Source organism: Pinus tabuliformis, chromosome 5_2, assembly GCF_031772625.1.
Source record: "Pinus tabuliformis cultivar Carrire ecotype Pingquan chromosome 5_2, CPIR1, whole genome shotgun sequence".
In the NCBI taxonomy this organism is placed as follows: Eukaryota; Viridiplantae; Streptophyta; class Pinopsida; order Pinales; family Pinaceae; genus Pinus; species Pinus tabuliformis.
Genome location: NC_142306.1, coordinates 11,021,885 through 11,045,202, shown reverse-complemented (window position 1 = coordinate 11,045,202; position 23,318 = coordinate 11,021,885). Strand labels below are relative to the sequence as shown.

At 39.0% G+C, this 23,318-nt stretch overlaps 1 pseudogene; it reads right to left on the bottom strand.

Moving 5' to 3' along the window:
* Positions 1-10,695: 10,695 nt before the first annotated feature.
* On the bottom strand, positions 10,696-12,463 carry LOC149157224 (calcium-transporting ATPase, endoplasmic reticulum-type pseudogene; annotated as a pseudogene).
* Between the last annotated feature and the right edge of the window lie 10,855 nt (positions 12,464-23,318).

Sequence of the window (23,318 nt, the reverse complement as noted above, 5' to 3'; positions counted from 1 at the left end):
CATTTAGTTGTTTTTGTTTATGTGAACATGTTTTTGTACATTATTTTAAAATAAAGCTACAAAGTAGATATATCAATAAAGCTACTCAGCAGCTTAGCAACTTTTTTAGCACGAAAAACAAGCTATATGGTTGTATTATATTCATCCAGCAGATATGTACAACAATGTTGATATGGAAACCATCTGATATGAAAAATGTAATGTGGTTGAAACCACATGGAGAGAAAGGATATATGTAGCCCTATCAGATCTGTTACATAAAGGTCTTAAGGAAATATATTGCATAATGCACATATGTTCATATAGAATTCGGAAAATCAGTCCCTTGAGCCAAGATTATATATGGAAAAAGGACAAAAATATTATTCAAATGTTGGGGAAACAGAAAATCATACCAGATTTGACTTCACAAAATAGAGAAATATGTACCTGGCATGGAAAAGTCTTGGATCTGGTGGAAGGTGTTGTCCATTGTAATCTGCATCCTCCATATACCCTATGGCGATGGTAGCCCCTGTTCTGATAAAGCATCTGCTCTCCGGTTTTTATCCCTAACAATATGGGATTGTGTAGTCTTTCCTGTAGCGCCACAAAGCCTCAAGCCTATTCAACCAGCTAGAGAGATGTATATTTTTCATGATATGTTTAGACAGTACATGGTCGATGATGACTTTCGAGTCTCCAAAAATATGAAGGTTTTTGAGGCCAAGGAAGTCAGAGATAGAAAGGAGACCAGCTAGGGCCATAATTTCTGCTTTGTTTCTAGTTCCAGGTCCTCCATTCCAATGTATGTCAAAAGCTTGTCCTTCTTTTGGGATTATATAAACTCCACAGGCGCATGTGTCATGCTGAGCAGCGCCGTCAAAAAAAGCACAGGGATATCCATAGGCATCGTTGGGCTGTTGATTCCTTCCTTGTCTGACTTTGGGATGTCGTGGCTGAGCTAGCGCTTCATATAAACAAAGGATAGATTCGAAAACTTTATAAAATGGTTCCCTTTTGGAATCGAAAATCATTCGATTTCGCCATTTCCATATGGCCCAGATTGTTAACAAAGAAATGGGCCTCCACTTGCAGTACATGTTGCTCCATGCTTTGAAAGCCTCATAGATAGAAGGAGCATTGACGATGGCGAAACCAAAGTGAGCAGTTAAGTTCTGCCAAATCAACTGGGATTGAGGACACTGTAGGAAAATATGCAAATTATTCTCAGAATTTGATCTACAAAGGGGGCATATGGCAGGCCCACACCATTTGCGCTTCTGGAGATTCTCCCAAGTGAGATTCCTGTCATGAAAAACTAGCCAAGCAAAAATAATGATTTTTAAAGGGCATCCAGATTTCCAAAATGCTGGGGGGAAAATATTATCACATGTATCGGATTCTGATAATAAAATTTGGAGATATATATGCTTTGCATATACAGCCGATGCACCACCGAGACCTTTCCAAATGAGGCAATCCCTATCCGACGAGCGATACAATCCACGCGATTGCAATGAAATAGTGATAGCATTCCATTGGGATTCCGGAGCACCGGGTAATTACACTTCTGTAGCAGTTTTCCATATTGGAATAGCACCATCCCATTTTTTTATTGCACTGGCCCAAAAGAAATATCCCCTGCTGTGTAAATTTCTCAAAAGTTGAGAGGAGATATGGATCTTTTCTCTCGTACCTGCGAATTCATCAAATCCAATGATAATATTGGATCCGGATTGGAATTTCCAAATATTTTTTTTTCTAAAGAACGACTCCAATCTTTTAAAACCTCTCCATATATATGAGCCATTGGTGGATCCAGTGGAGTGCTTTCTATACCAATATGTCATGCCTTGCTCATCCATGTACTTAGCTCTAATGGTTTTGCTCCAGTTGGATTCATCCATAATCACTTTCCACATTGATTTACATAGAAGGGCTCTTCTAAAGGAGTGTAAATCCAATATGCCCCAACCTCCCATATTTTTTGGCCGTGTCAACTTCAAAAGCTTGCTGAGGTGATATTTTATCTTCTCCTTCTATCCTCCCCATATGAAATTAGCTATCATTCTGTTTAAACTGTTAATAGTAGATGAAGGGATATAGAAAAGGTGTGCCCAATAAACCATGATTTTTACCAGCAGGGATTGTGTGAGAATGGCGCGACCTCCAATTGATAAGCACCTGTATTCCCATGTAGATATTTTCTTATAGAATCGATCTGGAATACATGACCAGTCGGCCAATCTGTAACCCATAGGTTTCAAATTGAATCCAAGATGTTTGAAGCCCTTCAGGATAGGAAATGCTTTAATGTTGAAAATATCTGTTAGAAATGTGATTGTATCTCCATTTACATCAGCGACATAGAATGAAGACTTTAAATCGTCGATATACATGCTGGTGGCTTTTTTAAATCTCCCCAAGATTTCATAGATACATATCCATGTTGATTTGCACAGTATGGCTGATAGAAGGATATCATCAACAAAGAGATTATGCGACATGAATATATCCCTGCAAATGGGGAGAGGCTTGTATATCTCTTTTTGGATCGCTTTCTTTATGTGTAGGCTCAGAGATTCCATAACTAGAATGAAAAGGAGTGGAGATAGGGAGCAACCCTGACGTAAGCCCCTGGCCACTTTGAAGAAAGGAGTTGGGACACCGTTAATTAGGACTGCATAATTTACTACCACCACATAGGCCATGGTCCATCTGATGCACCCGACATCTAGGCCAATCCTAGCTAGTAGGCATCGAATAAATCCCCAGTTCACACAGTCGTATGCCTTTTTAAGGTCGATTTTTAAAAGAGCAACTTCTATTTTCCTGCTATGCATTGAGTGTAAGCATTCTTGAGTGAGAGCCACCGCTTCTAAGATATTTCTATCTTTAAGAAACCCGTGTTGCTCTGGAGATAGATGTAGAGATAGAGTGTTTCTAATTCGAATAGCTATAATCTTTGATATGACCTTGTATAATACGTTGCACAATGAGATTGGTCGATAATCTGAAAATGTGGAGGAGAGCTTTTTCTTTGGAATTAGAGCGATATATGTTGATGAGATTTTTTGGCTTATGAAACCCTGTGTTCTCATTTCCTCAACCATCTTTAGGATATCTGTCTTAAATAATTCAAAGAAGTGGATGAAGAAATCAGTGGTCCACCCATCCCGCCCAAGGCACTTGTCTTTTTGGAATGATTTCATTGTTGCCAATAATTCTTCTTCTAAAACTTCACCAAATAGAGCTTTGTTTAGACTTTCATCAAACATAGTGGGGTATGGGTCTATTCCCCATAGAATATCCTCAATGTCGCAGACAGAATCCTCACTGTAAGCCCTTTTGTAAAATTTCACAGCTTCTCTAGAAATAGCCTCCTGTGAGGAGTGAGAATTTCCTTCCTCATCCTTGATCTCCCAAATAGCTTTTGTATCCCTTCTCTTATTTGCAAACTTGTGAAAAAACTTGGTGTTTTTATCTCCCTCTCTGAGCCATAATGCTCGACTTTTGAGCCTCAAAGAGGCCTCTTCTTCTTCTAATATCTTTTGTTTTCTTTTTTCTAAATCTCATATATGTTTTCTGATGGTGGACATCATGGAGGGATTTTTAAAAAGTGTAGATAAGTACTCCAGTTTCCTACATATGTCCTTCAGCTCCTTTTTATTGGAGGCTGATTTCTCTTTTTGCCATTTTTTAACCTCCTTTTGAAGAAATTGCAGACGATCAAGGAATTGCCGGGAAGAGTCATTTTCCTGCATGGGAGATAGCTTCCATGTATCATTTATAAATTTGTTGAATTGACCAACAACAAGCCATGCACAATTGAACTTGAAAGGATATCCAAATCTGCGTCTAGCATATTTCCATTGAAAAGAAATGGGGCAGTGATCAGATATGAAAGATGGTATGAGGTTCATTGTAGTAGGCCCATATCTTTCTGTCAGCCTTTCATGGAAGATAAATTTGTCTAATCAATTCGCCAGAAAGGAATTGTTGGATCGCCCATTGGATCGCCCAGAGAGATGTATATTTTTTATGATATGTTTAGACAGTACATGGTCGATGATGACTTTCGAGTCTCCAAAAATATGAAGGTTTTTTAGGCCAAGGAAGTCAGAGATAGAAAGGAGACTAGCCAGGGCCATAATTTCTGCTTTGTTGTTAGTTCCAGGTCCTCCATTCCAATGTATGTCAAAAGCTTGTCCTTATTTAGGGATTATATAAACTCCACAGGCGCATGTGTCATGCTGAGCAGCGCCATCAAAAAAAGCACAGGGATATCCATTGGCATCGTTGGGCTGTTGATTCCTTCCTTGTCTTACTTTGGGATGTCGTGGCTGAGCTAGCGCTTCATATAAACAAAGGATAGATTCGAAAACTTTATAAAACGGTTCCCTTTTGGAATCGAAAATCATTCGATTTTTCCATTTCCATATGGCCCAGATTGTTAACAAAGAAATGGGCCTCCACTTGCAGTACATGTTGCTCCGTGCTTTGGAAGCCTCAAAGATAGAAGGAGCATTGACGATGGAGAAACCAAAGTGATCAGTTAAGTTCTGCCAGATCAACTGGGATTGAGGACATTGTAGGAAAATATGCAAATTATTTTCAGAATTTGATCTACAAAGGGGGCATATGGCAGGCCCACACCATTTGCACTTCTGGAGATTCTCCCAAGCGAGATTCCTGTCATGAAAAACCAGCCAAGCAAAAATAATGATTTTTAAAGGGTATCAAAATTTCCAAAACGCTGGGGGAAAAATATTATCACATGTATCGGATTCTGATAATAAAATTTGGAGATATATATGCTTTGCATATACAGCCGATGCACCACCGAGACCTTTCCAAACGAGGCAATACCTATCTGACGAGCGATACAATCCACGCGATTGCAATGAAATAGTGATAGCATTCCATTGGGATTCCAGAGCACCGAGTAATTGCATTTCTGTAGCAGTTTTCCAGATTTGAATAGCACCATCCCATTTTTTTATTGCATTGGCCCAAAAGAAATATTCCCTGCTGTGTAAATTTCTCAAAAGTTGAGAGGAGATACAGATCTTTTCTCCCGTACCTGCGAATTCATCAAATCCAATGATAATATTGGATCGGGATTGGAATTTCCAAATCAAAATTTTTCTAAAGAATGACTCCAATCTTTTAAAACCTCTCCATATATATGAGTCGTTGGTGGATCCAGTGGAGCGTTGTCTATACTAATATGTCATGTCTTGCTCATCCATGTACTTAGCTCTAATGGTTTTGCTCCAGTTGGATTCATCCATAATCGCTTTCCACATTGATTTACATAGAATGGCTCTTCTAAAGGAGTGTAAATCCAATATGCCCCAACCTCCCATATTTTTTGGCCGTGTCAACTTCAAAATCTTGCTGAAGTGATATTTTATCTTTTCCTTCTGTCCTCCCCATATGAAATTAGCTATCATTCTGTTTAAACTGTTAATAGTAGATGAAGGGATATAGAAAAGGTGTGCCCAATAAACCATGATTTGTACCCGCAGGGATTGTGTGAGAATGGCGCGACCTCCAATTGATAAGCACCTGTATTCCCATGTAGATATTTTATTATAGAACCGATCTGGAATACATGACCAGTCAGCCAATCTGTAACCCACATGTTTCAAATTGAATCCTAGATGTTTGAAGCCCTTCAGGATAGGAAATGCTTTAATGTTGAAAAGATCTGTTATAAATGTGATTATATCTCCATTTACATCAGCGACATAGAATGAAGATTTTAAATCGTCGATATACATGCCGGTGGCTTTTTGAAATCTCCCCAAGATTTCATAGATACATATCCATGTTGATTTGCACAGTATGGCTGACAGAAGGATATCATCAACAAAAAGATTATGCGACATGAATATATCCTTGCAAATGGGGAGAGGCTTGTATATCTCTTTTTGGATCGCTTTCTTTATGTGTAGCTCAGAGATTCCATAACTAGAATGAAAAGGAGTGGAGATAGGGAGCAACCCTGATGTAAGCCCCTGGCCGCTTTGAAGAAAGGAGTTGGGACACCGTTAATTAGGACTGCATAATTTACTACCACCACATAGGCCATGATCCATCTAATGCACCTGACATCTAGGCCAATCCTAGCTAGTAGGCATTGAATAAAGCCCCAGTTCACACAGTCGTATGCCTTTTTAAGGTCGATTTTTAAAAGAGCAACTTCTATTTTCCTGCTATGCATTGAGTGTAAGCATTCTTGGGTGAGAGCCACCGCTTCTAAGATATTTATGTCTTTAAGAAACCCGTGTTGCTCTGGAGACAGATGTAGAGATAGAGTGTTTCTAATTCGAATAGCTATAATCTTTGATATGACCTTGTATAATACGTTGCACAATGAGATTGGCCGATAATCTGAAAATGTGGAGAAGAGCTTTTTCTTTGGAATTAGAGTGATATATGTTGAGGAGATTTTTTGGCTTATGAAACCCTGTGTTCTCATTTCCTCGACCATCTTTAGGATATCTGTCTTAAATAATTCAAAGAAGTGGATGAAGAAATCAGTGGTCCACCCATCCGGCCCAAGGCACTTGTCTTTCTGGAATGATTTCATTGTTGCCAATAATTCTTCTTCTGAAACTTCACCAAATAGAGCTTTGTTTAGACTTCCATCAAACATAGTGGGGTATGGGTCTATTCCCCATAGAATATCCTCAATATCGCAGATAGAATCCTCACTGTAAGCCCTTTTGTAAAATTTCACAACTTCTCTAGAAATAGCCTCCTCTGAGGTGTGAGAATTTCCTTCCTCATCCTTGATCTCCCAAATAGCGTTTGTATCCCTTCTCTTATTTACAAACCTGTGAAAAATCTTGGTGTTTTTATCTCCCTCTCTGAGCCATAATGGTCGACTTTTGAGCCTCCAAGAGACCTCTTCTTCTTCTAATATCTTTTGTTTTCTTTTTTCTAAATCCCATATATGTTTTCTGATTGTGGACGTCATGGAGGGATTTTTAAAAAGTGTAGATAAGTACTCTAGTTTCCTACATATGTCCTTCAGCTCCTTTTTATTGGAGGCTGATTTCTCTTTTTGCCATTTTTTAACCTCCTTTTGAAGAAATTGTAGGTGATCAAGGAATTGCCGGGAAGAGTCATTTTCTTGCATGGGAGATAGTTTCCATGTATCATTTATAAATTTGTAGAATTGACCAGCAGCAAGCCATGCACAATTGAACTTGAAAGGATATCCAAATCTGCGTCCAGCATATTTCCATTGAAAAGAAATGGGGCAGTGATCAGATATGAAAGATGGTATGAGGTTCATTGTAGTAGGCCCATATCTTTCTGTCAGTCTTCATGGAAGATAAATTTGTCTAATCTTTTCGCCAGAAAGGAATTGTTGGATCGCCCATTGTCCCAAGTTGGTCCCTGGCCAATAGGCAAGATATCAATAAAATTATTTTGTATAATAGATTCCCGAATGAATCTCCCCATCAGATCATATTTCTTTCCATTGCCCCATATTTCTTCATTACAAAAGGTGCAATTAAAATCTCCACCAATTATCAAAGAGTCAATTTCAAGTAGTTCAGAAGAAAGAAGATGATTCCAGAAAGGGTACCGGTGTTATATGGAACATAAATATTCAATATGTGAATGGGGTCTGAAGATCCACGGAAATGGGCCAGCACAAGAATGCCAGCGAAACATTGAAAAGCAGCAGCCGTAATCCATTTAGGGTCCCATAATACAGCTAGTCCTCCAGACATGCCCACAACATTTGAAGCGACCATATGCCATGTTGGTAGCATCCGCCTAAAGTAAGAAATGGTTTGTGAGCTATCGTGCATGGTTTCCTATATAAGAAGCATTTTAGATTTTGAAGAGACAAAAAGATTTTTTAGGGCTAGAAATTTGGGGTCAGCTTCAAGGCCTCGAATGTTCATTGATAGAATGTCGATCATTTGGGAAAATCATTAGGCCGACATGCTCTAAGAGGCCTTTTATGAGGAATATCTTCAGCTGCAATTTCTGTAATAGGAATGTAAATTAAGGAAAGATCTCGGGTTGATGAGTGGTGGGCTCCAGTATTGTAGCAATAATGCTACAACTCCTGGAACTCCCTTCCTTAATTTTATCAACCCGGTAGTTCGTAACAAACTTGGAAGCGACGGTGCTGTATGCACAAGTACTAGCTCTTGCCGCAACTGTCACTTGGTCAGCTGGCACAAGTCCACTAGGAGCTTAAGCCAACTTCTATGAGCTCTTAGAAGAAGCTTTTCAATTGATGGATGAAAGCTAACTCGAAGGAAGCTAATCTAATTGCAAAAAGAAACTGAAAGCCAAAAAGAAACGCAAACCCTAGAAAACCCTAATTCTACCAACTAGTCCTACTGACGCAAAGGAGAGCATGCAAAAGTTACTGAAAGAGATGCCATTACTTCTATGAAGGTAAAATACATGTGTCTAGACTAACTCTATCTGAAGAAAACATCTTTTTGCATTTTTGATTAAGTTGTTGGAATTATCATGCATGTGCTTTTAACTATTTTTGACTGTGCAGAGGTGGATCAAGGAGGAGAAATGCTTGGAAGAGGTCGGGAAGGTTCAGAGAGGGTCTAAGGAGTCCCTGACACCCTTCCAGAGAGTTTCACAAAGTTTGGCTGCCAAGAAACCGCGTTTATGAGCTTCTACAGGAAGTCTGCAGGGGTTCTACAGGATGTTCTAGGATTTCTATAGGATGTTCTGTAATTCTTCTACAGGATGTTTCGAAATGGGATTTTGGAGCATGGATGGAGGGAAAAAGATGGAGGAATGAGTATGGAGGTGAAATAGGGGTGTGAAGAGGTCTAGGACTTGGTGGATGAGGCTAAGGAGAGATTGGATTTGTTCAAGGATGGAGGAAGCGATGATGCACAAGAATGTAGGAATTAGGGCAAGGTGGGGAAAGTATGGCAAATGAAGGGTACGAATCATGGAATAAGGGTTGGAGCAGATTATCTGATGGATTATGGGTAGATAGAGAAGGATAACAGGTGCTCTGCAAGTTATTTTTTGAATTTAACAAATGAAGACTTGGAAAATCAAGAACCTAATTACCTTGACCTAATCTGACCTAGATAATAGCAAAAGAAATGGAACAGAAGTTTATTTGCACAAAATCAAATGAAATAACTATGCAGCTAAGCAATCATAACCCTAAGCATGCAGTCAAAACTGATATCAAGTTTGACAACTAAGAATCCAACACTAATACTTGCATGGTGAAGCAAAACAACGTTTTTGTGGGCAGCAAGGTCACCTTTGTCCCAACTCACGATCCCACTGAGAGAGAGGTAAGATCAGAGGTGCTTGAGCCCCTTTTTCCAAGGATCCTTTATGTTATTAATCTATCCAAATCAATCTGAACATGAAAATCTACTTTAATCATCAAAAGCAACCTAAATAACACAACAAGTTTTAAATCTAAATAGCAGATTTTACTCTAAGAATGCAGCAAAGACACATGAAAGTAAACAAAGGAGGTATTGGGCGCTTGAGATGGGCCCAACCCCAAGAGCTACAGCCTCCTAAGAGAGATTTAGAGCTGGTGCAAAGCTGGATTCATCTTTATTGATCAAGAAATGAAGAGTTACATCAAAACTGTCCACAAGGAGAACTTGAAAATGAGCTGACAGCAAAACTAATCTATTGCCTAAAAATCGAACTACAAAATGACTACAACAAGACTATGAAATGACTAACTACCAGCTAACCCAAATGAGGCCCTAAGCCTTCTTATTTATACAAATTGAGGACCCAACAGTCCTCCTAAACTTTAGGGACTCGGCTGCCCAAAACTTGTAGTTAACAACAATCCTACTTGACTTGCTTGGCTGCCCTTGTGCTAATTGATTTGGTGGCCCTTGAACTCCGAGCTGATGGTGGAGAATTCGAGGTAAGGGCCCATAAATGAAGGGGACACCTTCCTACAAATCCTCTCCCTTGTTCTCCCACGAATTTGGCTGCCAAGTGCTCATTAAAACCTTCAATTTTGTCTCCAAGTTGACCAAAAAGGCTACACAAAGCACCCATTAGACTTGTTGGCATAATGACTAACCCAATTCACTCTATTAGCATAAATATAATAAAAAACATGCAATAAACTAATGATAATGGTGGATTAAGTCGAATTAGGAGGTTGAATGAGCCCAAATAATTATCCATTTTTAGGGCTCATCATCACCCCCTACTGAAAGTGTTGCTCATCCTCTGAGCAACCAATCTATCTCCTCATCTTTGATGGCCTTGGTGGCCTCCCTGTCATGCCAAGCTTCTGAAGTGATGTCCTCTTCTCTGTCATGAAACCATGCTTCTTTGTTCTTCCCACGGCTTGTGCTCCTTTTCCTAGAGAAGTTTCAGCTTTGGTATGATTGCGCAAGTATATTCAATCTGATGGTGGCAATGGTGGTGAAAGGAGATGAAACCAGTGGAGGATGGAAGAAAAGAGTGGTTGCATGCCTCCTCAACAAACTTCAAGCTTCAAATCCCTCTCCATAATTGATTTTGGCCTGCCCAAAGGCTTCTACAGGATGTTTCTGGTAAAAATACAGAACTTCTTGTAAAAAGTCCTGTAGCTTCCTGTAGAAGGTTGAACCATGACCAGATTGTGTCCGAACCTTGAAAAATGAGTGTTCATGGAGGGGATGGATGTGCTTAGGGTGGCTAGCACAGGTGCTGCCTCCCTAGCTAAAATCTCGGCCAATTTCTCCTTCTGCTGCCCTCTCCCCAAACTTCCTTGTATGCCAATCCCAAACAACGCAAAGCCTTTGAACTCATTTGATGAAACTTCCTCAAGAGTAATTCCCTTGATGCATCATCTAATTCAGCAAGTGATCCATCTGCAAGTTGTTGAAAAGCACTCCTTTCAAGCAAATTTTCCATGGCGCCCTTCACTAGCAGACGATTTTGTCCCATTGGTTCCATGACAATAACACCCATGGATTTTCGATCACAATCAAACTCCAATAAAGCCCACCTCTTTGATCTTTGTATCCACCAATCACAATTGCCCACTTTCACTGTGCCACTGTTGAGAATGGCACTTGTATCACCTGCCATTGGGTCTGGAACTCCCATTTTTTCAACCAATACCTTCAAGGCTGCCTCAGTGGGAATACCAGTAGCATGAAACTGGTGACCTTGACAAGATATCCCTGCATCATTGCAAACTGCAGCAACTTCTGCCAGCGTTTCTAAATTTTCCCCCATATTATGTGTAGGTCAATCCAATATTTTTCCATCCTCAGGATTATATGTTGTTCCTTCAACATCAAACTCTCTAAGTGAACCAGCACTATGCCCTATGGCTATAAACTCACTGACAGACATCTGATTGGTTGTAAGAGTACCTGTCTTATCAGAGAAAATCACTGTGGTGCAACCCAAAGTCTCCACGCTCGGTAACTTACGCACAATAGCATTCTTTTGTGCCATCTTACGAGTGCCAAGAGCCAAACATGTAGTAATCACAGTAGGCAATCCCTCTGGTATAGCATCAACTACCAGAGCAACAACAATCTTAAAGTAGTATGTACATTTCTCAAAGGAAAACCTAATATTTTTTTGGCCACCCATCTATGACTTCCCATGAAAGAAAATATTTGTAGTTCATGATCTAGACAAGAATACAAATGGCACCAATCACTGTTGTCAGTCTTTCACCAAATTCATCTAACTTTCTTTTCAAAGGGGTATCATGACATTCCATTGAAGCTTCCTGAATTTGTGCCTGAATTTTACCTATTTCTGTAAACATGCCAGTGCTCACAACAATGCATGTGCAGCAGCCATTGGTAACTGTAGTTCCTGCAAACACCATGCATTCTTTTGACTGCAACTCACATTCACACAAGGTGGCTGGATATGTTCTTTTGACCACAGGCATGCTCTCTCTGGTCAGGGAGCTCTGATCCATCCTAAAGGTTGATGTCTTGAGGGACACAATTCTCATGTCTGCAGGAACCTTGTCTCCCACCTTCAGTTCCACTATATCTCCTGGAACAAGTTCTCTGGAGGGAAGATCTACAACATAATGTCCATCTCTCAAGACCTTTGCATGATCAAATTGCATTTCTTTGAGAGCTTCCAAAGCCTTCTCAGAATTATTCTCCTACCATACTCCAACAATGGCATTGAGGATGAGAATTAGGAGAATGACCAGGGGCTCTACATAAGCTGTTATGCCCTCCTCAAAAGACACATTATCACGAAAGTAGCCGAGAAGAAATGAAATGCCAGCTGCCAGCAGAAGTATTTTAACAACTGTATCATCAAATTTCTCCACTACCAGCTTCCACAAAGGTGTACCATTTTTCTTCTGGAGCTCATTCCATCCATATATTTGACGGCGTTTTTCCACTTCATGAGAATTTAAACCATTCTCTAAGCTCACATCATATTCTTCTAAGCATTCTTCAACAGTTTTAGACCAAGCAGGGAATATCTTGTCCTCCATGGACTATGAAATAGATGATCAGATTCTGAATTCAAACAGATTGCTACACCATTAACAGATCTATAATGCGTTTGAAAAAAACTCCAAAATCAATACTTTCAAGAACCCTGGTAACCTTGGACACGAGCTTTAACTACTTTCTCATTTCAAGCTTGAATTTTGACAAAAATCTCGGGTTTCCCTTCTGCAGAGCTGTTTTCTGCGTTTCCTGTAGACGAATTCCTGTAGAAACGCCTGTAGAGTGCCCCTGCGCCTCTGAGTGAGCCCGATACGCTGGAGAATTGTGAACCAGGCCACAAAGCTCAATTGAGGACGATGGGTTAATCATTTTGTGGAATCAGAGGATGCATACTTCAGTTAAAAATGTTGCAAGTGCAAGTTAACAACAGTTTGTGAGTTTGAGCTGAGCGTTCGTTAATTGCTGCGTGATTTGTGGTGAAGGAGTGAGGTGGCCAGGTGTACGTGGCCACATGCAGACGGCAGTGCTATAATGAGCTGCATGTCCTCTTCTTGTTAATCAGTTGCACTGGAGTTAAAGCCTCTACCACTGTCTGTTTTATAATTTTTAATTTTCACGTGAGTTGTCTAACACGTTCGCTGCATGATTCTTGGCTGATTGATAGAGAATTGGACAAGGAATTATCGGCTTAATCCTGATATATTCGTGGCTCAATTCCACCATTCCATTCATTCATGCAGTTTTTAAATTAGATTTGTGCAATAGAAGAACGAGTTTCAGTCACGTACCTGAAGTCAAATGGCTGCTGTGAGGTGCTGAGGCTAGTCATTGCTGCATGCACTGGTTTCTTTGGTTGCATGAGGGCTTGGCTGATGATTTTTTGGTTGTTTTCCTTGTGCAGGTGTCCTTTGTCCGGATGCATGCTGCAGGAGTTCATTTCCACGCTCAGATCTGCACCTTCAAGCTGCTGCTGCTGAATTTTCACCGGACCAGAACTTGTTTTCGCCATTGCTCCCAAACAATAGATCAGATCGATCTGAAAATTTCTGAGCATGTTACTATCATCATGATGCACCTCCCATAGTAAAATCGTGATCAATGGATGCACAGATTTCTAGAAAAATGGAAAATGGCTGAAGATTTCAGAGATCAATTTCTTGGAAACCGTGCATTGGAATCGGCTGAAACTGCTTGGGTAGGCTACTATCACCCATGTGCATATCCCCATGAAACAGGTTTTGAAACAGATGCACGGAGATGGAGAAAATGCAAAAATGGCTGATGGTGATGGAGGCGGATTTGTTGGAAACCGTGCACCGGAATGGCCTGAAACTGCTCAAGCATGTTTCCATCATCCCTATACAATTCCCTGTAAAACAGTTTTTCAAATGGATGCATGGTTTTCAAGTTAGGGCAAAAACAAATTATGTTCTAGGTATTTTTGCTTCAAGGCATTTTGCAGTTTTGTTGCATGGTAAGAAAAATGAACTTGGGCTGTGATGCAGGTATGGAGATGATGGAGGAGGAGTTTTAAGATTGCAGGAGGACTTCTGAACCCTTGAGGAAGCTACCATGTTCGCCAAACCGCCTTTTTGAAATCCATTTCTAGCTTCCTACAATTTCTACAGGAACTTCGTGTAGAAGCACAATGAAGAAGCACAATGAGGTGGAAAAGATGATGGAAAAGGGTGAGGAATGGGAACATGGATGCTTGCAGGCATAAACAATGGATTCCAAGCTTTAGATCCCCTTCCAAAATCGAATCTGGCTCGCTTGAAGGTTCTACAGGATGTTTCCTGTAGAAATATAGAACTTCCTCTAGAAGGCACAAAAACTCCTTTGTCTTTGTTTTGAGTGATCCTCCTGCCCTGCAATGTCATTGCTGCAAGGTGAAATTATTCAATGGAAATTAGATTTATTTTTCTTTTTCTTTTTCTCTTTTTTTTTGAAAAACAACTGGGGCGCCTCATGGAGGTTTTCACCCTAATTGCCTACCCTGGGCGCCTCCAAGGGAGGTTTTCACCCAGAGATCTTATTCTCTTTTCTCTTTTTTTTTTCCCAACCCATTGACCGCCTCATGGAGGTTTTCAATCAATGATCCAATCTAAGGCGCCTCCGAGGAGGTTTTCACCTTAGATTTCTATTTCCCTCTTTTTTCGTTTTTTTCTTTTTCTTTTTTTTCTTTTTTCTACCCTACCCTACTTGAAAAACAAAATCGTTCTCAAGTATAAGAATATTTCCAATGGAGCCATGTGCACATCGAGATTAGAGATAAACTGATGTGGAGGCTTGAAATGCATGCTTTGACAGCTATCCGGATCTCAGAGACCAAATGATTTGACTTTGAAGGGATCAAACATAGATGAAGAAGAGAGTACTGCTGCAACTTAGTGACCGTCTGAAACCATATCTCAATATAGCTCTGATATCCTTGGTTCTTTTGCTGATCTGGATCATGTTTCATGTCACCTTCTAACATGACTTTCTCATCTTCCTCTTTTTGCTGATCTTTCTCTTGAATACATGGAATATTTGATGGTAACCATGAGGGATCTTTCTTTATCTCTGCTTCTGATGTCTTCTCTTCATCAAGTAAAGCCCATGGCTTTTTGATTTCCTCTTCTGAATCTTCTTTTGCCTGATGTGGTCCTTCAATGCTTTCAATATAGTCTCTTTTTTGCAATACTCTTCCTGAGCTATGGTGAAGATAATTGAGCTCAACAGGAGTCATTTGGACATGTTGTGTCCCAGCATTGCTATTGCGTTGAGCTACTCCAATGGACAGGTTTGGAAATGGTGGTATGGGTAGCTGAGTGGGGGCATGGATTTGAGATGGATGTGGATGGGGTTGTGGTTGGGCAGGCATTTGGGGTTGCCTTGGTGGAGGAGGAGGTGATGGTTGCAATTGAGTAGGTGGTGGAGGAAAAGAAGTGGGAGGAGTGTTGTACTGGGGCCTCCACCCCTGATGAGGTGCATTCCACTGAGGCTGTGGCTGAGCATAAGAGTGAAACGAATGAGCAGCTGGTTGGGCATAATATGGATCTATGAAGGAACAAGGAGGAGGTGTGAACCAGGAAGGATGGGCAGGGGGACCCCAAGAAGGCATGAAAGTGGCTTGATAGGGGTCATAATAGGTCTCGGATGTCCCTTGCAGTTCCTGCTGATAAGATCTAGGTTCATGTGGCCTCCTTTGGTTCATATAATAGAGTGATTCAGTGGCTCCTTTGGCTCTTTGATATGCAGCTTTGATTCTGGGTAAGGAAGGGCACTGATCTGTAGGATGGTATTCTTCAAATACAAAACACACTTCTATGGAGTACAATGGACATTCGTTCCTAGGATGCTTTCTAGTGCACCTAGGATAAGAAATGGCCAAAGCCCTCTTGGCTTCTTCTTGCTTCTTTTGGATCCGCAAGGTATCCAGTTGCATGGCAAGAAACTGCCTCATATCACTCTTGAAATCTTCGATCTGATTTTCAAATTCGTCTTTGGACAAGGTGCTGCTCCCAACATTTCTGCTTGTAGCCATTTGCTCCAGAGGAATGGTTTCTTCTTCTTCTTCCCTTGAGGTTCTTCAAATATGTCTTATTGTCCACCTAAGGGTTTTTTAATCACAACCATCGAAGAAGAGAGAATGTTGGCTGTGTGAAGCAGTGGGGGTGTTGTGCAATCATTTTTTCTAACTTATCTCTACTCCTACAAGGCATGAAATGAAATCTTTTTGGTTGATTTTTGCTTTTTTCTACTTCTACCTGCAAAACTGAAATAGATTGAACTGCAACTAACTATCTTGCTAAAATGAAAATGCGGAATTGAAATGAAAGCAGGAAAGGACTAATCTATTTTGCTCAAATGAAATTGCAGGAATGAAATGCTAGTCTACGCTTGCGGAATTGAAATGCTAATCTACACTTGCAGAAATGAAATAGCGGAATTGAAATGTTAATCTATGAAAGCGGGAAATGCTAATCTACTTTTGCAGAAACAAAATTGCATAATGGAAATGAAATAAACTACTTAGCAGAAGATTGTAGTGGAAAATAAAAGAAAAGCGGCAATCACCAAAACTCTGACGCTTCCCCGGCAACGGCGCCAAATAGATGGTGGGCTCCAGTATTGTAGCAATAATGCTACAACTCCTGGAACTCCCTTCTTTAATTTTATCAACCCGATAGTTCGTAACAAACTTGGAAGCGACGGTGCTGTATGCACAAGTACTAGCTCTTGCCGCAGCTGTCACTTGGTCAGCTGGCACAAGTCCACTAGGAGCTTAAGGCAACTTCTATAGGCTCTTAGAAGAAGCTTTTTAATTGATGGATGAAAGCTAACTCGAAGGAAGCTAATCTAATTGCAAAAAGAAACTGAAAGCCAAAAAGAAACGCAAACCCTAGCAAACCCTAATTCTACCAGCTAGTCCTACTGACGCAAAGGAGAGCATGCAAAAGTTACTGAAAGAGATTCCATTACTTCTATGAAGGTAAAGTACATGTGTCTAGACTACCTCTATCTGAAGAAAACATCTTTTTGCATTTTTGATTAAGTTGTTGGAATTATCATGCATGTGCTTTTAACTATTTTTGACTGTGCAGAGGTGGATCAAGGAGGCGAAATGCTTGGAAGAGGTCAGGAAGGTTCAGAGAGGGTCTAAGGAGTCCCTAACACCCTTCCAGAGAGTTTCACAAAGTTTGGCTGCCAAGAAACCGCGTTTATGAGCTTCTACAGGAAGTCTGCAGGGGTTCTACAGGATGTTCTAGGATTTCTATAGGATGTTCTGTAATTCTTCTACAGGATGTTTCGAAATGGGATTTTGGAGCATGGATGGAGGGAAAAAGATGGAGGAATGAGTATGGAGGTGAAATAGGGGTGTGAAGAGGTCTAGGACTTGGTGGATGAGGCTAAGGAGCGATTGGATTTGTTCAAGGATGGAGGAAGTGATGATGCACAAGAATGTAGGAATTAGGGCAAGGTGGGGAAAGTATGGCAAATGAAGGGTACAAATCATGGACTAAGGGTTGGAGCAGATTATCTGATGGATTATGGGTAGATAGATAAGGATAACAGGTGCTCTGCAAGTTATTTTTCGAATTTAACAAATGAAGACTTGGAAAATCAAGAAGCTAATTACCTTGACCTAATCTGACCTAGATAATAGCAAAAGAAATGGAACAGAAGTTTATTTGCACAAAATCAGATGAACTAACTATGCAACTAAGCAATCATAACCCAAGCATGCAGTCAAAACTGATATCAAGTTTGAAAATTAAGAATCCAACACTAATACTTGCATGGTGAAGCAAAACAACGTTTTTGTGGGCAACAAGGTCACCTTTGTCCCAACTCACGATCCCACTGAGAGAGAGGTAAGATCAGAGGTGCTTGAGCCCCTTTTTCCAAGGATCCTTTATGTTATTAATCTATCCAAATCAATCTAAACATGAAAATCTACTTTAATAATCAAAAGCAACCTAAATAACACAACAAGTTTTAAATCTAAATAGCAGATTTTACTCTAAGAATGCAGCAAAGACACATGAAAGTAAACAAAGGAGGTACTGGGCGCTTGAGATGGGCCCAACCCCAAGAGCTATAGCCTCCTAAGAGAGATTTAGAGCTGGTGCAAAGCTGGATTCATCTTTATTGATCAAGAAATGAAGAGTTACATCAAAACTGTCCACAAGGAGAACTTGAAAATGAGCTGACAGCAAAACTAATCTATTGCCTAAAAATCGAACTACAAAATGACTACAACAAGACTATGAAATGACTAACTACCAGCTAACCCAAATGAGGCCCTAAGCCTTCTTATTTATACAAATTGAGGACCCAACAGTCCTCCTAAACTTTAGGGACTCGGCTGCCCAAAACTTGTAGTTAACAGCAGTCCTACTTGAATTGCTTGGCTGCCCTTGTGCTAATTGATTTGGTAGCCCTTGAACTCCGAGCTTATGGTGGAGAATTCGAGGTAAGGGCCCATAAATGAAGGGGACACCTTCCTACAAATCCTCTCCCTTGTTCTCCCACGAATTTGGCTGCCAAGTGCTCATTAAAACCTTCAATTTTGTCTCCAAGTTGACCAAAAAGGCTACACAAAGCACCCATTAGACTTGTTGGCATAATGACTAACCCAATTCATTCTATTAGCATAAATATAATCAAAAACATGCAATAAACTAATGAGAATGGTGGATTAAGTCGAATTAGGAGGTTGAATGAGCCCAAATAATAATCCATTTTTGGGGCTCATCAACGAGTCCTGTCTTCCCTTCCTACCCCGAAAGTGTCTACTACCACGCTTCTCTTTGCGGCAGACAGTTATGTTTCTAGTTGAATTAGGGCTAATATTGGGCAAGGGGGAACTATTGGGTCGATGGACAGTTAATGGCTGAAGTTTTAAAGACGCTTTTTTAAGAAGGAGGTCAATATCCTGATCAAAAGAATTATGGGGAGAGGTTCGAGGGGATAGTGGAGGGGAAATAGGGATATATGGAGCCTTACCTTTACGATCAAGTACATGTCCAAGGGATGGAGGTTTAGGGGAGTGAGCTATATATGGAGATTTATTATTTATATCAAAAGAGCGACCAAGTGAGGAGGAAGACGGGAATCTTTGGATGGGTGGAATTTGAGAGGAAGGGGATTGGGGTGATGAAGATATTTATTGAATATGGGCAGACGCAGGATCAATACATGGAGGCTTAGAAGATGCAGGAGGGAGGGGAATCTCAGGGTCTGGTTCCAATTCATGAGGTGGAGAAATATTGGAGAAGCCCGTTACTCTGGCCGACAGGTCAAAAAAGGACAGCGAGGGAGTCTTAGAAACAGTGGAAGAACGGGGTCGATCAGCAGAATAGTTAGAATTACGATTTGTAGGGTCCACAGATACAGATCGAGATTGTGGAAGACTGGCAGATCAATCTAGGGAACGGCCTTTCGGCGAGGATAGGACGTCATTGGTTATGACTGGAGCCCGATAGACCTCCATGGTGTTAGGCCATTCATATGCCGAATTTTCTCTTTCATATGTCGAAACAGGAATATTTACAGCATGGAACTTTTTCTTCTGTTTACCGCCAGGGCGACGAGGACAATTACGAAAAAGGTGTCTAGTTTTGTGACAATTTGAACACCTAAATGGGACGCCCCAGTAATCTAATCGTTGTTGAATTTTGGACAGCTCCCAAGTTAAATCAATAGACTCTGGAAAACCCCCTTTGAATTCCTTTTCTATGAGAATCCAGGCCACCTGCTTGTCTTTTGCCCCAATACACCTAGGATCGACGTATATGAATCGCCCAATAGCATTTCCTATTTTTTCCATAGATTCTTTGGTCCACAGTTCAAGAGGCTGGCCAGGCAATTTTGGCCAAATGTAATTGTTTTGGGGCGTGCAATGAAGCGGATTAAAACCGATAAACCATCCGTGTAGAGCTAAAAAGCTCTTCTCTTTCACCCAGAGTTTCGAATAGATAATTTCCAAGTAACGTACCCAGAGGAAGTGGAAAGTAGATATTTTATTGAAAATGATTAATTAATTCTTTTAACTATTTATTGTATTGAAATATATTTTTTATAACCTAATATAAAAGAAATATATAATTCCTTCATAATTTTATATAAATAATAAAATAATTAAACATGTATAATTATTTTAATGTTAATATGAAATTTAAATAGAATATCTATAAATATTAATAAAAAAAATAGTAATAAAAAAATATTTTAATTTCTATTTTAATTAAAATATTTTTATTTCAACCTTTTATGTATAAAAATATATATTATGAAAATATAAATTTGATTTAAATTTTAATTTAAAATAATATCATTAAAAAATATTTCATTATTAAAAATAATTAAAAAATATTTCATTATTAAAAATAATCAAAAAACATTTCATTATTAAAAATAATCAAATCTCTCAAAATTAAGATTAAATTGATCTATTAATTTTTCATTTACATACAGAAGATTCTCAAGTTATATTGAGATAAATAAATCTCTATAGTACATACTTGTTATATCTATATATCTATATATATATATATATATATATATATATATATATATATATATGAAGATCTTTGCTATGATTTATATTACTGTGGCAATGCCATTTTTCCACAACGAATTCTTTTATTAGTATTTAATACATGACTCTTAAATTTTTCATATACTCAATCTTGACTTAAATACACATGAGTGCATTACAGTTCACTTTAGTTACATTTAGAATTAATAACATCACATCAATCACATGATTATTTTTCATATACTCAATCTTGACTTAAATACACATGAGTGCATTGCAGTTCACTTTAGTTACATTTAGAATTAATAACATCACATCAATCACATGATTTATCCATGGAAATGGTACATATGATAATTAGATTGCCACCAAGAGGATCTAAATAATTAAGTTCCAATGTACTAAGTTAATGTAGGTTCTCCACAAAACATGTATATTGGGAAATGGAATTACAATGAATGATTCTCTATGCAACACACTAGGAATTGGAACTGATAATAATTCTAATAATTCTTTGAATGTATGGTTTTAATCCCATACTGACTCACTAACGTACTGCTCAATCTCCTTGACCTATGTGATACACTAGGACTTTGGTTTTTTTTTTGAAACTCCTTTAACAAGGCTTTCTTGATCTCCCATAATCCTCTACCTCTCCCTCCTCGCACAATGTTCTTTAATTTCATGCACCATGTTAACATGTGGTCTAATAGTGGTATACAATTGTGCCACCTTTTTCTATTCATCTAGTACCTATTTAACATTCCAAACTTTCTCACATACAAAAATATTTTGTTTGGGATCCTCCGATCCAACACAGTGAAAGAACGTAATTCGCATAGAAGGATCAACGTCCATTACCATTCTCTACGTAGTTCCACACTATGAAACTTTTGATTGATTTGTTGGCATCCTAGATCTTGATTGACTACTTCCACTATTCTGATTATTATCACTGTTCCCTTCACTATTTGGATTTAATTACAATAACTTACTGGGTGATCTTACTTCTTGACGTGGCAACGCATCCAAGGTCATGGGTTCTATGCAATGTTTGGCCTATGTAGGGTCACTAGAATACACCATTTCTTCTCATTCCATGATGACATGAAGGTATCCTTATATTTCCTTTCCTCTATCCTTACAAAATATCTTGTTATCCTATAGATGTGGCATTCCATCGAACATGTGATTGACCCAACTTCGTCTATGATGCTTCCTTCTAGTTCCTTCATTGGCATTCCTTGTTTCCCTTCTATCTCTCACAATTTGCAATATATATATCTCTCTCACTTCACTACCGCACCAAAGTATCATCCCATTGCATAACACTCCACTAGATTCTTCTATCGCATTTTCTTCCTGTGTTGATGGTCATGTTTTAAATTGTTTGGTATGTTTTGTTCTCCTATCTCTCTAATGCCTCATCATCCTTGACCCACATAATTATCCTTTTGTATTTGTCACCTTTCTACCCTCAATTCATTTGTTCGTTAGCCCCCACTCCCTCTATTGCGCGTGAATATATTCAACTATTCATGTTATTTGACCTCATAATTTTACTCCTTCGTCACTTAAAAACATTTATATCGAGGTGAATAGTTATTTCAGAAATCTTCCTTGTGGTCCTTCGAAAAAAATTCTCAACTTCACTATATGACTAAGTAGTATCTATCACAAATTCAACAATGTAGCCCTCGAATCAAGAAATATGTTATATTTACTATGTGTTTTTTTAATTTTTATGAAAAAATTTCTCTCAACTTCACTATATGACTAAGTAGTATCTATCACAAATTCAACAATGTAGCCCTCGAATGAAGAAATATGTTATATTTACTATGTGTTTTTTTTTTTTTTATTAATACAGAAGGGTTTTTTTATTTAAAAAAAAAATGGTTTCGAGATAACTCATAATATTGAACCAACAACAGAATTTGAAGCCCAAAAATAGTCCTGAGAACCATTCACATTCCGGATTGTTTTCCAAAATGCAGCAAGGTCCCGTATAAAATTACTCTTTACGAGTTTTGTATTTTATGCAACACTTTATGCTAGCTATAAAGGATCTTTCCCAAAAATTAATTGCATTTCATTCTGGTTTCTATTACATTCTATATCAACGCTTCCTTTTCATTATGGTTTCTGTTACATTCCTAATCAACGCACATTGAACAACGGAATGACAGCTACAATATAGGAGAGATTCATTAAAAACTTGTTCATAATAAAGCAATACACATTGAAGAAAGGAAAGCTCTCTATAATACCGGCGAGATTCACCAAAACATTATTCAGACTAATTAACATAAAACAGGTAGACTCAAAAGTTGAATCTGACCAAATGAGTAAAAAGAGAGACTATGAATAACACTCATCTTAAATATAATCTCTCTGCTTGTCATCCATTTATAAGGCCGACATAGTTCGCCCTAATTTGCAGTGGTGATATCATACCCAAAAGATTCACTCTCCTAATGGATATAGATTCTGCCTGCTTGGCTGGATCGGGTTACTACCTAAATTTTAACAAATACAACCTGTGTCTAGTTTGTCCTATTTAGCTTCACTGGCTCTCCTAGTGGACATAAATTCCGGCTGCTTCCAAAAATTAGGCATCACTTCTTTCAGTCCATCGAATTTACAGAATCGATCCATCCATGCGCTCAGCAATGGCATTTTCTCTGGATCTATTAAAACGCTATCGGTAGCCTTCTCGAGGCCTTTGATAATCGCTGACAAACCACCCAATGCGATGTCAAGCAAGCCGATCTGATCCCCTCCAAAATACGTTTTCCTGCGAAGCACTGGTTATTGAATAGAAAAATAATATTTTTAACTTTCCAAGACACAAATAATAGCAGATA